Genomic DNA, 17,203 nt, shown 5'->3' with positions numbered 1-17,203 from the left:
AAACAGTACATCCATAATTATTGATGATACATGTAATATTGTAATAATTTCAGTAAATCCTAGTAACAGCAACCATTTGTTGAACACTTCATGTCAGACTGGCTTAGCGGCACAGTTGTGAGGGCCAGCAGACTCCTTAGAGTAGAAAAATGCAGCAAAAATGTGAAAGTAACAACCAACTCCCAGATTCCCCAAAGATATCATATGACAATCATCCATCATGCCCTCCACTGGCAACGTATAAAAGGGAGGAACAATGAGATGATGATGAGCCCTGAGAGGCCGGCCTTCCAGGCTCTCTCATATCTGAAGTGTAGGTCAGGAGCAGAGATGTGCTAGGAGCAAGCACGGAACCCAGGTTAACGGTTGTTATAGCTCCAGTGTCCCTGGACCCCATGTTCGCACCCTGGCACCTGGCCCTCTGGCAGAACCAGGTAAAGCAAGTGTTAATGTTGATTTTTTGTGTTATCTTTACAGGACCACAGGGTGATGAGAGTTTGGTCAAACATTATTCCCGGTGTGTCTGTGAGGGTGTTTGTGGATAAGATTAACATGCGAGTCTGTAGACCGACTGTACTGTGTCTTCCCCAGTGTGAGGACCTGAGTAGAACTGAAAGTCTGAGCAAGAGGACAGTCTTCCTGTCTGTTGAGCTGGGATACTGATATCCTCCTGCCCTTGGGCTGGAACTGACACCATCCATCGGCTCTTCTGAGACTCCAGCTCACTGACTTGCTTTGCGAATTGTGGGGCCTCCCAGTCTCCATAGTCATGAGAGCCAATTCTTTAAAATAAATAATGAATAAATAGTGAATAAATCTTATTGGTTCTGTTGTCTGGGGGAACCCTGAATAATCTAGCAGTCATGGAATTTCATCTGACTTCTGTGACCTATTCCCCCAGAGGACTAAGAGTGACTGGTGACAGTGACGGTGTGAGGTGGTGTGGGGAGCAGTAAGGACTACCAGGTGAGACCACAGCCTCCCTGAGGGCAATGCTGAAACACAGCCAGCTTCTTCATGAGATGACCCCACGACTTGCTAGGTGCAGACACTGTTCCAGTGTGGAATGCTCATGACAACCCTGAGGCAAAGGCTTCCCCCAAGCTTTACTGTGGAGGAAATGTCAGGCACTTGTTGAAGGTCTCACAGGTATATACCGGGACAAACTAACACTGAGTGTGACAAGTCAAAGTGCCTGATGACTTTCCTTAGTCTAGCAAAGACATACTCCACTGGGGAAACTCAAACTCACCAACATTTTTAGTCAGTAATTCAAAAGGAAATGAAGTGGCAATGTTTAAAAATTGTGAAATTTCACAGGAAATTTGTATTTCCAGCTTCTTGTGGAAAATAAGAAAATCTGGTATCTCTGCTTCCACAGTTCCATATGGCCACAGTCGGCAGGACATGAGTAAGAGCTGCCATTTGGGGCACATTTTCGGCCTTCAGTTTGCGATAGGTCCCAATGACCCACTTCTCTTGGACATCTCCTGCAGGCCCTGCAGGCTTCTGAATCGACTTCTCTAGGACTAGTCTGCTGACTATAGCTCAAATTCCTTAAGTCAGCTCTGACTCTTTTTGCTACCTCCCCCTCTTCATTTCAGCAATACTGAATAATCTGCAATTCCCCCGTGATCTCTGTGCTTCTGTTTCCCCTCCTGTTCTCTTTGCCTGGAGGATGAAGAATAAATTAACTCTTGCTGAGGTAGATTTAATTATGTTTTCAAGGGTGGAAAGATTTGACTAGACAAAGCCATAGGATAAATGACACATCATCCTCTGGATAGTTTTAGCCTCTTTAGGCAAGAGGTTAAAAAAAAAAAAAAAGGCTTAGTAATATTGATAAAAGGGAACAAGTGTGCTGTGTACCTGTTGTTTCCTTCTAAATAAAGGGACCTACATTACAGAAACACAGCTGGCCTCTCACCACCTTTGCTCACTCTTCCCAAGGGAATAGTACAATTCAGGAGTTTAGAAGAAGGAACTAAAAATGCACATCTTAGCCTTTTTTCTTCACCAATTTATCTATAGAAAGCATATTTGTCTTTTTCTCTGTCATGTGCTGAAATGAATCTGCCCCAGTAAAAGTGAGTTGTAGGTTCCTAACCCCAACTATGTCCTGGTGGGTAAGCCTGTGTGGTACATTATTTGCAAAAAATAGCCACGATTATTCCTCATCCTTATCCGTCTCTGTAAGTAATCCATACGGCTTCTGGGAGCAAAGAGCTGGAGACAACGGGGGGACTAGGTTTGGGGGGCAGTGTGGATTGTAAGACATCACCTTTCAGTTTCAATCCTGGATCAATCTGTTGCTTTGCTTTCCTAACTAGCTTGTTCTATAGAGGATAATCATCAATATTTATCTATTTAACACTTGACTTTTCTGGAGATAAGGCAGAATCCACCCCCAACTCTGCTTTCTGAAACGCCAGAACTTTGCTTTTCTATCTTCCCCCTTAGCAAGAGTGCCCTCTCTACTCCAAAATCTGAAACAGAAGTTTTCCCTGACCACAGAGGTTTTCTAGCAGGTCCATGGAATTTCCAAATACCTTATTCATCATCACAGTATTGCACTCAACATTGCTTCTGCATGAAAACCTCATTTTATAGTAAAAGGGGAAAAAGTAATATGTTTAAGGAATCTTTTAATATACCTGTTGCTCAAGGACTCGTGGCCTTCTGGAACAATGGGAGGCTTTTTACAAAATCTCTGTTATAATGTCAGTTGCTTTCTTATGCAAGGCCAAGTTATAGATATTCATATAAAATGTAGTAGATTCTCTGAGCCAGATAATAATAATAAGACATAGTCTGTTTCATCTATACCCAGAATACATTGCATTCTATTTTCACAACTTTGGACTTTAATGGTTTAGAAAATTTATTGTCCAAGAGAAGAACATTTCTCCTAGGATACATGGCACTATTTTCTTTGACAAGAAGCAATGCTACCATCTGCTTACTCTGGCTCCTCTGTTAGAGGAACTAGGGGAAAAGAATTTTAAGGAATTGTTTGGGTGATTCATTCTGACAAATTAAGAAGCCTAGATTGCTTACCTCATAGTAGGGACAAGGGAGGGTGTCTCTAAAGTCTAGCAGATCTGCTGTGGTGCTTCTTAAGTGTAGCCCAATATGGCGGTAAATGTTAGTGGAAGGTGACAGCAACCCATGCAGGCAAGTAGGACTTCTCAGGGATGAAAAATTGGCTCACTCAACCCATTAGAGGACCTCCAACAGCTGGAAGCTGATGAGGTCAAAGGCAACAGGAAAGGAGAATTAGAGAACTCCTCAATCCCCACTGTGGTCTTATAAACAGCTACAGTAACTAGTACTCAGCACCTACTGGCACTCTTTCCTCATTATCTTGCATGTATCCAAATACATTGGCTAATTTTATTTTTGTTCTCTGTCCTCCCCTGTGCTTTATAAGACATATGAGTGATAACTTCCCTAATTATTTCCATAGCATACAGAATTATTGGGATGGGATTGTAACAACTAGAATCAGGATGGCACTCTAATCCTGGAGATGGATTTAGCAATGAATAACTTTGTGTTGGCTTCTTTATGGGCAGAGATAAGAATATTTTCAATTTTGTAAGTGATACTTACATAATATTAGTGAGGTTTCTATTAATAGGTTGATCTTGTGTATAACAGTAAAAATGCAAGGAAAACAAAGTTAACCTTTGATGTTGAGACGCCACATAGTGGGCAATTGTCATGATTTCTGGTTGTCTAGGATCCAAACCCTCCTATGTGTGGAGAATTGCTGTAGTGTGAATGTTGAGTGTCTCCCAGAGATCCATGTATTCAAGGCTCAGTTCCCAGAGTGCTCTAGGAGCTGGTGAATCCTGTAGGAGGTGGGGCCTGGTGGGAGGTCCTGAGGTCATGGGGCATGTCCTTGGAGGGGACTGTGGGACCCAGACCTCTCCCTCTTCCTCTCTTTGATTTGATGAGGTGAGTGGCTACTCTGCCACATGCTTCCCACCATTGCTGTCCAACACCCAACCAGGTGTCCAGAGCAATGGGTCCAAACAATCTTGGACTGTAACCTCCAAAACTGTGAGCTAAATAAGCATTTTAACTTTATAAGCTAGTTATCTCAAGCTTGCCCATCAAACATACCCATACCAAACTTTGAATTGTAAAGCTGTGGTGAAAAAGAAAAAGGAGCAGGAACCTCTCGGCATGTCTGCTTGGGACAGTTGATAGCAGATATAGCAGAAGTCATCCTGAGCTGCCAGAGGCAATCACAGCAGTGTGCAGAGCCAGAGAGAAGAGCTCAGGACAAAACTGTTACCAGTGTTGCAGGCAGCACCAGCCAGTTTCATGTGACTTGGCTGTATAGACATTGAGCTAAAAACCTCAGACTTTCCTACTTATTCTGTGATTTACTCAGTTGTCTTTTACTAAATTCCTTTTTGGCTAACACAAAACCCACCTCTAACAATACCCCTTCTCAGTCAGACTTGGTTTCTGTTGATTGACATTTAGCACCCATATTGATATATAGCATGCATTCTGAAAACACTGACCATGTGTCAGGTACTGAACTAGGTGCTGTTGGATGCCACAGGTACCATAATAAGCAAATGCAGATTTGGTTACTGCCTACATGCAACTTACAGCCAGAAAAGGAAAGATCAATTTAATACTAATGAAAATACATTTGTTGTCTTTTTCACATTTAAGATTCTCTGAAGTCTGTGGCAATTACATCTCCTGATACTAAAGTCTGAGTATTTAGACTGGAAGGAAAAAGGAGAAAATCTTACTTCTGAGTAGGAGTGAGGAGATTAGACATAACCGGTCTTTTCTTCTGTATACTTTCCTTCATTTTCCAGATTCTCTGTAATTGGCACACATGTCCTTTAAAAACATAATTTTTCCACTAGACAGATTGTACTTCATTTTCCAGCTGGAAATATTGGAACCTCCAAAGATTCTTAGTTAATGCAAACAAAAGCTGCTTTCCACAAGCCCACATCATTATAACAGCAGTTAGAAACTGTAGATGATTTATGTGAGACTACTAAATTTATTAACATAATATATCTTAACATGATTTAGAAGATGTTTTTTTCTTGTTAGCACAGGTATAAAACTAGTAAATACTGGTTACAGTATTTAAGAACAATTTTATTTAATATTAGAATAAATAACTATGAGGAAAACCATTCTTGAAAAACTTGCAATTAATTTTAAAACTGACTTCTCAAATGTCTAAACTCTGGCGCCTGCCTAGTTATGTAAAATCCTATGGCTTAACCTCTCCGTGGTGCATGAACACTCATATCAACAGAAACCAATGACATTTTCTCCCTTCTCTTTCCCCATAGCTCATTTTTCATGCTGGGCTTGTTTATCTGAGTCATCTAATGGTCCCTTATGTTCATGCCTCTGCATTCCACCAAGCTTGCTATGATGGTGCCATTTTAAAGTGCACAAACTTCACTGAGATTTTCCACAATTAGTTCAAGACTCAATTTAATAGCAAAATGGGAATTCATTTGCCATTTATCATGAACCCTCGGGGGTTTTCTGGACCAACTTAATGGCTTCTTTAGTTGGATTCCTTATGGTTTACTGCCAGTCTCCTAGACCTTCGGCCTTCTTTCCTCACTATCTCATGTTGCCTTCATTTATTTGTAAACTATTCAGTTAAAAAATGCACTTTCTATTGTTATTAGTGATCATTTAACCTCCAAACTCAAGAACCTATCTCTTTCCCAATTGGAGACTTCTGTAAATTATTTAGATTTCCATAATTTTTCAAACAAGTCTGTTCATTTCTACTGCTATAGCTAACATCTGACTTTCTCATTTTCCCCAGTTCAAATACTGGATAGAGAATGGACCTCTCTAGAACATAGTGTAAGAGTCAATTTGAATTATCAACTTGATTGGATTAAGATGTGGCCATGATTAAGAGGTTTATGGGTGTGTCAATGAAGGTGTGCCTAGGAATGATTGACATGTGGGATAGCCAACTGAAATGGAGACTTTCCCTGAGCATGGGCAGTAAGGCCAATATGATGATGGCTTCGATGGAATAAAAGTTGGAAGAATAAGGAAGCAGCAGCAGATGTAAGCTCCATTCTTCTTGAACTTGTTCTTGATTGCTACTGGGATAGTCTGAGGATGTTGGACTCTTGCTTCTTCACTCTTCCAAAGCAGAATCTGACAGTGATTCTCCAGAAACCTTAGGTCTCCCACTAGGCCAGCAGCACTGATCCCTCTTGTTCTGGGGCTTCAGCCTCTTGGACTGCGCAGCTACTGGTTCTTCCAGCTCTCCAGCCTGCAGACAGCTATTGTGTGTGGACTATCCAGCTTCTGGACGCATGAGCCAACCCAATAAGTCTCCTTTTTATAATTATACATCCTATTGATTCTATTCCTGTAGCAAACTCTGATTAATACACATGGTCCCAATCTCACTCTCTAGATGGAAGTAGATTTTTATTGGGCAGGTGCCCATCTCAAGGAGACCCAGAGTTATCTCATGTGTTTGTTTTCTAAATAATTCTTAACATGTTCTTTCTCTATATGACAAAATATTTTTGTAATGATTATAATCAAATATAAAATCAATTTTCTTTTAAAGCAATCAATTAATTTTTACCTAAAATATTATTCAAAATCAGTAAAATAGTTCCTTTATGAACAAAAATTTGTACTTAAATTATATTATGCCTCCCAGTTCACAATTATCTGTTTTAAATTTTAAACACAAATAAAAGCTTCAAGTTGACACAAAACATGGAAGTACTTCAAGTTCTGTTTCTTAGTCATAGTGCTATCACTGTTTATTTCACATCTACTTTTTAATTGCAGGCATATGTTATACCATAGGGTTTCATGAGAGAAGTTGAATCAGAATCAAACTTGAACAAGCTCAGAACCACTTCAAACCCACTGTCAGAATGAATATGTATCTGTGTCAAGGCCCAATGTTATAATTAGGAGTTCTCCAAAGTAACTTCCATATAGATTATTATGTTTATTAAGGGATAAGTAATAAAAATGTACTAATTACATATCAAGTCTTAGAACTCAACAGCAACCACAGAAACTGATTAGGACTAAACTAATTAGACTGTTTCAGAGAGTAATTTTATTACTGATATTGCTTACAATAGCCAGCACATGGTGATAATAAAAAGCAGATAGCTTTTAATTGGTCTTATTATTGTTGTTAAGTTCTTTACAAAGCTTGCATCCCTTAATATCCTACATCTGTGATGAACCATTCATACCACCCCATCTTTGGTAAGTCAATGAATGGAAAGGCCTCTCTGACCTCTAATAAACACATCTCAATGCTTAATTTCTTTAGCAGAGAATTCCATTAATATATTTTTAAAAACTTAACACAATTTAGAATTTTTTTTTTTCATGTACTTATTTACTGACTATGTTGCCACATTGCAATCACTGAGTTAGCAATGGTTCTGTCCCAGCACCAGGAGGAGTGCCTGGTATATGGAAAGAACTCAACACATTTTTTTTTTTGAGAGAGAGAGAGAGAATTTTTTGATATCTATTTTTCAGTTTTCGGTGGACACAACATCTTTATTTTTTTATTTTTATGTGGTGCTGAGGATCAAACTCAGCGCCCCACACATGCCAAGTGAGTGCATTACCGCTTGAGCCATATCCCCAGCACAACACATTTTTTTTTTAATGAATGAATGAAAATCTTGTTCAGTTCGCAGTGGTCATAGAGATAAGGTTGTATGATACTAGCTGGCAATTTTTACAAAAACGAAGCTGTGACTGTGCTTGCTATACCTTGGAAAGCCCTGGCCAATTTACTCACCCCAATTAAAAACATAGGAAGCCATAGTATGTGAATTAGATGTACATGTGATGAGAACTACAAGCATTAGAAAGGGCAAGGATTGGCACTGGTCATATCAGTACATTCTTTCTTATAAGAATATAGATGAAGAATCAAATCAAGACGATTAGTGAATCTAGGATAGGGACAGAAGAATTAAATGTGTGCTTCAGCTGTCTAACAGAAGATTTATTTGGAATGATTCTCTGAAGGGGGAAAAGAGGGAACAGGATTTGTAGGAGAGACGCCATCTTGCTAAAGGAAATGCAAGGAAAACCCTCTGTGTTTGGCAGTGAGGTCATACCAAGAAGACAAATCCCGACCCTCCTCCACTTGCTGTGCTCTTACTCCTTTCTTTAGACTGGAAGAGTCCTTTAACTTGTGGGCTGTAGACCAGGGTTCTGGAAGCAAAAGGAAAGACAGAGCAGCCATGGCAGGAGAATGTGCTGCCCTGTCCATTCTCTGAGCGGTTCCTTCCTTTCTGAAGCTTTACCATGAAGAGGGAAGATCCAACAACATATTGTCCACCAGTCAGTGAGAGAAATATGGTGACAGAGGGACAAGAGCACACCTGCGCTTATAGCATCAGAATTTCCTGCCTTCCCCCCAAAGTCTAAGAAACTATCCTTTCCCTGGGAAGGTGAGGTAGTATATTTCCTCAGCTGAAATGGAGTGCCCCAAGGGATGTGCACTGGGTGGATGGCAATGACAGTTCTCTGAAGTGTAAAATCCTCAGCAACATGAGTACTTCTCATGAGTTATGATTTTAACATTCATAGCTTCACTCAACCATTCATTGTTTGTGCCGATTCGTATGGAATATTAGCTTATTCTTCAAAAGTGGTGTGAATTAATTCCTGGAACTGAGTTCCAGCGTCTTGTCAAGGAAAACAAGTTTAGTGGAATTTCTCAAAAGGATTGCACATGGTAGTATGATCAGGTTTCTAAATAAAAGGAAGAAATTTGCAGAGGTATACAAAGAGCGCACAGTATAAACTTCTAGATGAAGACTCTATTTGATACCTGGAAGAGCAGTACTGGGAGGTGTTACTAATTGATTTTGATTCATTTGGTGAAGTGACAGATTCATTACTGTTTTCTTGGGAAGAATTGATACCTAGGAAAAAAAAAAAACTTAAAATGTGATTGTAACAAAGGAGATGCTCTCAAGCAGAATTCTCCAGCCCTCAATTACACAGCGACATTGTGGTACATCTCAGCCCCTATCAGGATTATCCATTGCTCAAGGACCTCTTTGCTGGCAGAAGATTCTCACAAACTAATACTTTTTTCTTATTCTGAAAATAATCGGCCTTAGGATGATTAATTAGAGGGCTAGAGTTCAAGAGTCAAGGAGGACACCATCCCTGCTCCAGGAAGCTGGGCTCAGGCCACAGCTTCCTGTATATCCCTCACTGGATGGAGTGGAAGTGGGCAGTCTAGAAATTAGCAGCTTCTTATACCCAGTATATTCAGCTAGGAAGAAATGAATAATGTCACTACTTGTAAAAATAATAAATAGATCTTGAGCATAGGAGACTGTCTTATTAGGGTTTTAACTCTACTTTGCATCTGCTTAAGTTCACAACATTATGGTTTTGTTTGTTTTATCTTATTTTTTGCTTAATTGAATTTCCTATCACTGAAAGCAAAATCACTCCGCCTGACATCAGTTAGAAGTATTTCCAGACTGAACTTGGACAAGGAGTGATAGTTTTTGCTCCATTATTCAGTCATACCAACTTCCCTAGCTTTGAAAACAATTTATTATTATAGTCAGTAAATTTATGATTAGAGGAGATTTGCATTTTAGAATTGAGCAAATGTAGTGTTCTGACTTTATAGCTTCACTTGTTGAGTTGTGTCTTTTTCTCTTCCATTAGATGCCTTCAAAGTGAGAGAGATTTGCTCTCTCTGATGTCTCCAGAACCATAGTACATGTTTATGAATGTAGCAAAGCAGTTTGGTCATGCGATTTGCCAAAAACATTTGAAATTCCTTTCTCTTGGTTATGCCTAATTCTTGTGCTTTAAAAACAAATATTGTAGTTGAAACTCTAGTACACAAATATAGATCATTTAAAGTGCTAACTACAATATTGACCCTGATTCTCTAATAAAAACTGTGTCACACAACAACAGAATTCTTCAAGTTGATTTCAGCCATTTGCTTGTGAGGTTTCTTTACCCATATTTCTAAGCAGGCTTACCACCCCTGTCTACCAATTTGATGGCTGTAAGTAGGATTTGGTTGCAACTGGGTTTCTGCTTTAAGGGCATAAAGTGCTCTGATTTTATTTCTAACACTCCATGCCCCTCATTCAAGATTCAAGGTAAATATGATGAGCAATGACAATATCTAGCCATAAGTCTCTTATCTTATTCAAGGTAAACTTAATAGACAGCCCTTTCCTCACCCATTACTAGTTACATTAAAGACTGAGATGGCACAAGTTGACAAATTTGAAAATAATGACTAGATGTTTCTTACAAGGAAAGAAGCTCTGCTCATGGGATACAACATTTTAAAACTTATTTTTCTAAGATAGATGAACATCAATATCAGCAGAACTTATTTGAAAACTATAGTCAACAGTCACAATGTCTTATTTCTATCTTTTTTCCAAGTGAGAGAAAAACAATTACATCGTGGTTGTAATTCAGCTTCTAGCCTGTACAAGAAGAATCAATATAAAACTTACAGGCATTCTTTAAGGATTTGGAAATCCATGGAAAACCTGTTTCCTCCTCTGGAGGATTTGACAGTTCTTTCTGTAAGACAAATTGGAAGAGAAACAATAATTGCCTCTTTAGCTGCACAGTCTGTATGTGCATCTCTTGTTGGGCCTGTAATTTGCTCTTCAGTTGACTATGCAGACTGTAGTTAAGTGCTTAGGTTTGGGGGCAGACAAGCTTGAATTCAAATTCCAAAACCATTCCTTACCTGTGTGGCTTCTGAAGACTTATTTAATCTTCTCAAGCTTCAGTGTCCCCATGCTAAAGCAACAAGGATCCTTGTATATTCATAGCACTTGTAAGGAAGGATTATGTTAGAAAAGATATTAAGCATGTTGCTTGGCACTTACCAATCATACCTTCCTTATTTCTATACACTTATGATCAGTTAGCTGTTGTTATAATCATATATAGTAATTGTGACAAGGGGGTACATAGCTGACCCTCTCAAACTCAGTGGCTTAAAATAACCACTGTTTGTTCAGCTCAAGCCTCCATGTGTTAAAATTTGGGCTGGTCTCAGCTGGCAGTTCTTAGTTGGCTTTGGTTGGCTCTCTTGAATCTCTGCTTATGGGTTGGTCAGCAGCACCTGGTCATGGCCACCTCTTCCGGGATGGTTGGGATGACTTCAACTGGGAAAGCCTTATACTTATTTCCTATAAACTGTAAATTTATTTCCTAAGTCTCAACTTATCTCATGTTAGTTGAAACTTTAGTACACAAATTCTCCCATTGACCAAAGCAAGTTGTAAGGCCAACCCACATTCAGGGGTAGAGAAAGATTGACCTCTTTTGGGACCTACCTATGTCTCTCCAAGCTTCAGTTTCCTCATTTAAAAAAATATGTATATGTGTATATATACATATATAAATAAACTGCATGCTAGGCACAGTGGCACACACTTGGGAGTCGAGGCCAGCCCCCTGCCCCGCAAAAAAAAGAAGCCTCAGCACAACTAAAGAAAGAAAAAATGAAGCCATTTTTCTAAAGGACCACAAAGAGCTTCTACTCCCTTCTTTTACCTATCTATGCATCTAAGTACCTACTGTGTTCCCTGACAAGGGATACAGCAATAAATACGATTTGACACTAAGTGCTATAAAATCTTATTAAGTACCTCACTGCCTAGATTGCCACTGCCATATTAAAAAGAGAGTTTTCTCTCCTCTTTTAGCAACTCCACTATACCCCAAATCAAATGCTAAACCTAACTGCTAACGTTTTAGTAAATAACAGTGAGAGATAGTGGTTTCCTCTAATTGTTTAAAATGATAGTTTTCTAGGGAAGGGTTTCCAGCTGTTTTGTCTGATTTAATTAAGACCTCTTAACCTTATTATCTCAGGATTTTGCTCCCTAGCCATTTGCAATTCTCTTTTTAAAGCACAGATGACTAAGACATTTGGCTAGGGCATGATCCTGTGTGTGAGCCTTGCACAGGGTCCTAGTTGGCACAGAAAAGGTTGGGCAATGGTTAGAAGCTTATCCTTTCTGTTTATTTTCATGAGTGTTTTCAGCTACTTTTGCTAGCACATGAGTGAACACATTACTTTGGAATTCAGAGTTCAATGGTCTCCAAATGTAGGGGTGGCCTTCTGCAGTACAGGAAGCTCCGAATTAGACTTGCACCATGCTCAAATCTTCCCGAAGACAACAGAGCACAATCTTGGCTATGCTATAGAGACAGGAATGTCTGGGGAGCTTGTCAACTAGGCCAAGGCCATGCTGCAGACCAACCACTGAATGAGAATCTTGGGAGTGGGATCCAGATATTTTGTTGAGGAAACTCATAGAACATCACAACACAAGGGGGAATTTCTTCATTTTGAACTTGAGAAAAATTAAGTGCAGGAAGGTCAAAGCTTGTCAAAAGACCAGGAAGGGGGAAGGCAGGATTCATCCCCAGGTTTTCTAAATCCAAAGCCTGTGCTTTTAGTGCCTCACAAACACTGAAAAGTCCTGAGTCACTATTGAGTAATGGGAGAAATAACATGGAATGATTTTTTTTTTTAAAGAGACATATTATTGATGTAAATATTTAGTGAGGAAAAGAACTCTACAACAACATCAAATTACATCATTATGACCTTTTGGTAATAAGTTCTTGGGAGAAGTAAATAGCCTTATACTTATTTCCTATAAACTGCAAATTTGCTAGCAATTACCTTGGAAGCACTAAAAAGCATGCTAATTAAAAGTGAATCATCTCAGTGCAGGGTTTAGAATTTGGAACAAATACTGGTCTAAACTGGGAGCAGGGCTATTTTGGGCAATTTGGGCTAAAAGCTAGTGCTCTAATAGAATATTGACAATGACCTTTCTAATATTATTTTTGACCTTCTAATTATTTTCCGAGAATAAATAAGACACAGGGGACAAAGAACTTCTATTTTTAATGGCCTATAGTCTGAAAATGTACCAATAAACATAAAAAAGGAAAGTGTTCTCCTATTTAAGTGCTAGTGAATGTTTTTCTTGATTTGAAGCTGACATTAGTTTTTGAAGAGTATAAATACAATAAAAATACATTATTATTAATGATTAGTGTATAGGTCATTATGTAACTAACGTTCTAGGCCTGACCAGCCTAGAGGTATAAATGAGGGCATGCTAATACCAAAATTCTGTTGCTTTTCCCAATGTGTGCTTGCAAAGTGTCAACAGCCCTCCTGAGAATCTGCCCCAGTTACACCTGGGGGTCCCTGCACTGAACCATGAGAATTCTTATTCTTTTGGGGGGGAGGGATATTAGGGATTGAACTCAGGGCACTTGACCACTGAGCCACAATCCCAGCCCTATTCTGTATTTTATTTAGAAACAGGGTCACACTGAGTTGCTTAGTGCCTCACTTTTGCTGAGGCTATATTTATTTGTGATCCTCCTGCCTCAGCCTCCAGAGCTGCTGGGATTACAGGTGTGCACCATTGTACATGGCAATTCTTTTCTTTTTTATTTCTCTGTTCTCATTCTCTGTCCCTTCTCTCATTCTGTATCATTGTAAGAATTCATATTGGTTTGTGTATTTTTAACTTATACAAGCAGTATTATGCTATAAATATCAATGACCTTTAATTATGTCACCGAACTCTATATTTTTAGGATCAAGAGTTTGGCTGATATGTATCCATAGCATGTGTGAATCCACCACATTTTACAAGTGATGAACACCTGAGTTCCTCTAAGTACCCCCTGCCATGGATAGTGTTACAGGGAACCTCCTTACCTGTACCATTAATGGATACTTATGAGAATTTTCCCAGGGTATATACTTAGGAGGATTATTGCCGGGTCTTAGGTCATTCTTCATTCATGAAATACTCACTAGACTTTGGAAGGATGAACAGAAGTTTCCTCCAGTAAGGGGGTGTAGGAAAGGCCACTCCTGCTGGGGAAACAGCAAGGGAGAAAGAAGAAAAGAATACCACAGCATGATGGGGTCTTGCGGTGGAAGTCATCAGGGCCAGAGGAAAGAGGAATATGGGGTTGGCAAGGGAGAACTGGAGAGGTCTCAAGACCATAGGTATATAGGAAAGCCTCCTATATACCTATGACTAGCTAGGGATTTGGATGTTAGGCAGGTGAGAAGCATCTCTAGATCTGTATGTTAGAAAGGAAACTACCTACCCTGCACCCTGAAAAAGGTGACCTCAAACACTGAAGTGGCTCAAACACCATGGCAGTGCATCCCTTCATGAAGAGGGATCTATCTAGCAGCCATCTCAATGTACACAACACCCACTGTGCCCAAATGCTAGGCAGTGTGGGGACTGATGGAGATGCCTATATCCCCATTTCTACCAGTCCAAACTAGGCTTCATGAAAGCAGCTCTGGCAAGAGGGGATAGATGGGAAATGGTGTTTGCAAGAGGGGAAAAAGGAAGTGGTCCAGGGAAGGCTAAATCTCTGCTCTTAGATCAAGTACCAAAAGTGGTGGCGACAAAATCATAATTCTCATCATGGGGGGTTGGAGAGTGCACAGGGAGAAGTGAGATCCGGAGGGTTTGATAGAGACAGGGGCTCTAGATAGTAACAGTGGTACCCAAATCCTGTGTACACTAACTAGGAAAACAATATATATAACCCTAACATTATGGCAGTATTATGTCTGACTTTCAGCTGTCCTTCCTCAGAATCTTTGGTTGCTGATTTTATTTCTGGCAGCAATATAAAACCAAAAGACCAAGGGGATAAAGACACACACACACACACACACACACACACACACACACACATTATGGGTCGAATGATCTCAGAGTTTGGGGATCTGCATCTTTTTTAAGTAATTCAAGTAGAAATGTCTGCTTTTGGGAATTATACTTCCCCTTGGTTTTCAGGAAACGATGCCCTCTGGATCTCCTCTTTCCTGACCTCTGCTGGCTCCACATCCTTCCTCAGAGAGCTCTCACTGATACCCAGCTTCAGCTTCTGTCCCTGAACAAAGATTCCCAAGTCTCCCACTGGAGATCCTGCAGCTCATCTTCAGCCTGGTGTGCCCAGCTGCCTTCAGATCTATTCACTCAGATGACACCCTTGAAAGTCACCTCAAGCTCAGTATATCAGGGATACACACATCCTTTCCTCACATCCTTCCCCAAACAGCATTCCTTCCCAACCTGTTTTCTGCTCTCCCAGCACACAGCTTCCTTGTTCCAACCTTGGAGTTACATAACCAACAGATGCCTCTCTATTGCTCTCAAGCCAGCAGCCAACAAATCCTAGGGTTTCTGTTTCTGCAGTAAGATTCAGCTCTTTCCTTTCCCAGAACCACCACCAAGAAAGCCGAATGCTCTCTTCTGTACCCACATGGAAACCTCCTAATTGTCTGCTTACCTTTATGGTCTCTTCACTGTGTTGTTTAGAGCCCTATTTTTAATAATTAAAGGCTATTGTCCTTGTTCAGAATGGAATGGTTTGTTAAAGGATGACAAATATAAAGGTGTTTATTAACTACTTCTATTTTACCTGTTTTACTTTCATATTCTTGAATAAACAGTTATCCCTCAGTATCTACAGGCGATTAATTCCAAGATCCCCATTGGAAACCAAAATCCTTGGATGTTCAAGTTCCTAAAATGATAACATATTTGCATATAACCCACACACCCTGTTTTATGCTTGAAACCACCTCTAGATTACTTATAATACCAATACAATGTAAATACTATGCAAATAAGTAGTTCTTGTGTTGTTCAGGGAATAATGACAAGAAAGTCTATACATTTTTAATTCAGATTAAAGCTTATTTTAAAAAAAATATTCATATCTGAAGTTGGTTGAGTCCAACTAAGGATACAGAGGGGTTGTCTATATGTATTTTATTTTTATAGTTATGAATTAAAACACTCCAGCTCCCTACTGTCTGCCAGACAAATATATGTATTCATATCTACATCTCTATATATGAATTCACATTTATATATTTATGAAGAGGTTTTGCCATTTTCTAAAACATATATGTACCAAGTGGAAGAATACAAGCACTTATGGCAGTTTAATTAGGACTCAAAGGGAAAAGTTCTACAGTAGAGGCAAATCAAGATACTGTGAAAGTCTTGGGGAGAAAGCTGTGAGCAGGAACGATAGTATAGGTGATAAATGTATGCAATAGTGAAAGCCTCAGAGTTTGTCCTTTACTGTTAGCAAGGGACAGTCTTTTTTTTTTTTATGTCAATTGTACATACTCTCCTCTCACCAGCTTCTATGACTCACTCTAATGTGCCTTCCATCTTCTTCAGTCTCTTAAAGGGCTCCCCAGGTCTTTGTTAATTCAAATTCTGCTTTCTCCCAAGTTCACCTGAAGACTAATCCTCCCCCACCCCCACCCCCCATGCCCTTCCTGGCTCTTACCATCATCTTCTTTATCTTCTCTGCACAATCTCTGTTTCCCTGTCTCTCTCTCTCTTTTTTAACCAGAGCGTTTGCACTATTCTCTAAGACACAGGTTCTCCGATTTAAGTATGTGTTTAAAATCACCTCCCATGTAATTCAGTGGGGTTAGCTAAGAACCTAGGACTCTACTTTTTAACAGGCCTTCTGGGTATTGAGAACATCGTTAGATCTCTGCGGCTGGTTTCTGCTTCCCCATACAGGCTGTTCACAGCCCAGGGTGCTTCTCAAAGTCTATGCCTTCTGCCGGATGCTCTGTCTCCTGTGGGTGCTCAGCTCAGTGACTATTATGGCCATCAACTGTTAATGATACCCAGCGTCAAGAACAGTAACTCAGCCAGGTGTACAGAACCGCCCTGTCCGGAGGAGACTAACTCACTCTGAAAGTCACCAGAAGAGCAAGAGGAAATGACATTTTCTGTCCTCTGGGGAGAAAAAAAATAGCTATCATTCTAAGTGACCTTAGTGCGCCTCAAATAAATCATGCTTTTAGCGGCTGCGGGATGCTTTTCAAGTTAAGGAGCTTACAGGATAAAAAGCCTACAGGTACGCAACGCGCCCAAAGCCACTATCATCCTGTCACTCACAATCCTAAAGCTATACACCCTACACGGGTTGAATAAAAACGAATGCCAGGTAAATCACCAGCATCTGAAAATAAAAGCGACCTCGAAGCTGCTCGAGAAGCGGTGCCTCCCCCGGCCCTGCTGGTGACGGCTGCCAGTCCAAGCGGATCCGC

At 40.0% G+C, this 17,203-nt stretch overlaps 1 pseudogene; it reads left to right on the top strand.

Annotated features, from left to right (window-relative positions):
• Nucleotides 1–3,132: 3,132 nt before the first annotated feature.
• LOC114102784 (translation initiation factor eIF2 assembly protein-like) lies at nt 3,133–17,178 on the top strand (annotated as a pseudogene).
• Nucleotides 17,179–17,203: the final 25 nt, after the last annotated feature.

This window comes from Marmota flaviventris, chromosome 15 (genome assembly GCF_047511675.1).
Source record: "Marmota flaviventris isolate mMarFla1 chromosome 15, mMarFla1.hap1, whole genome shotgun sequence".
Taxonomy (NCBI): Eukaryota; Metazoa; Chordata; class Mammalia; order Rodentia; family Sciuridae; genus Marmota; species Marmota flaviventris.
This window is presented reverse-complemented; position numbering and strand designations above follow the sequence as displayed.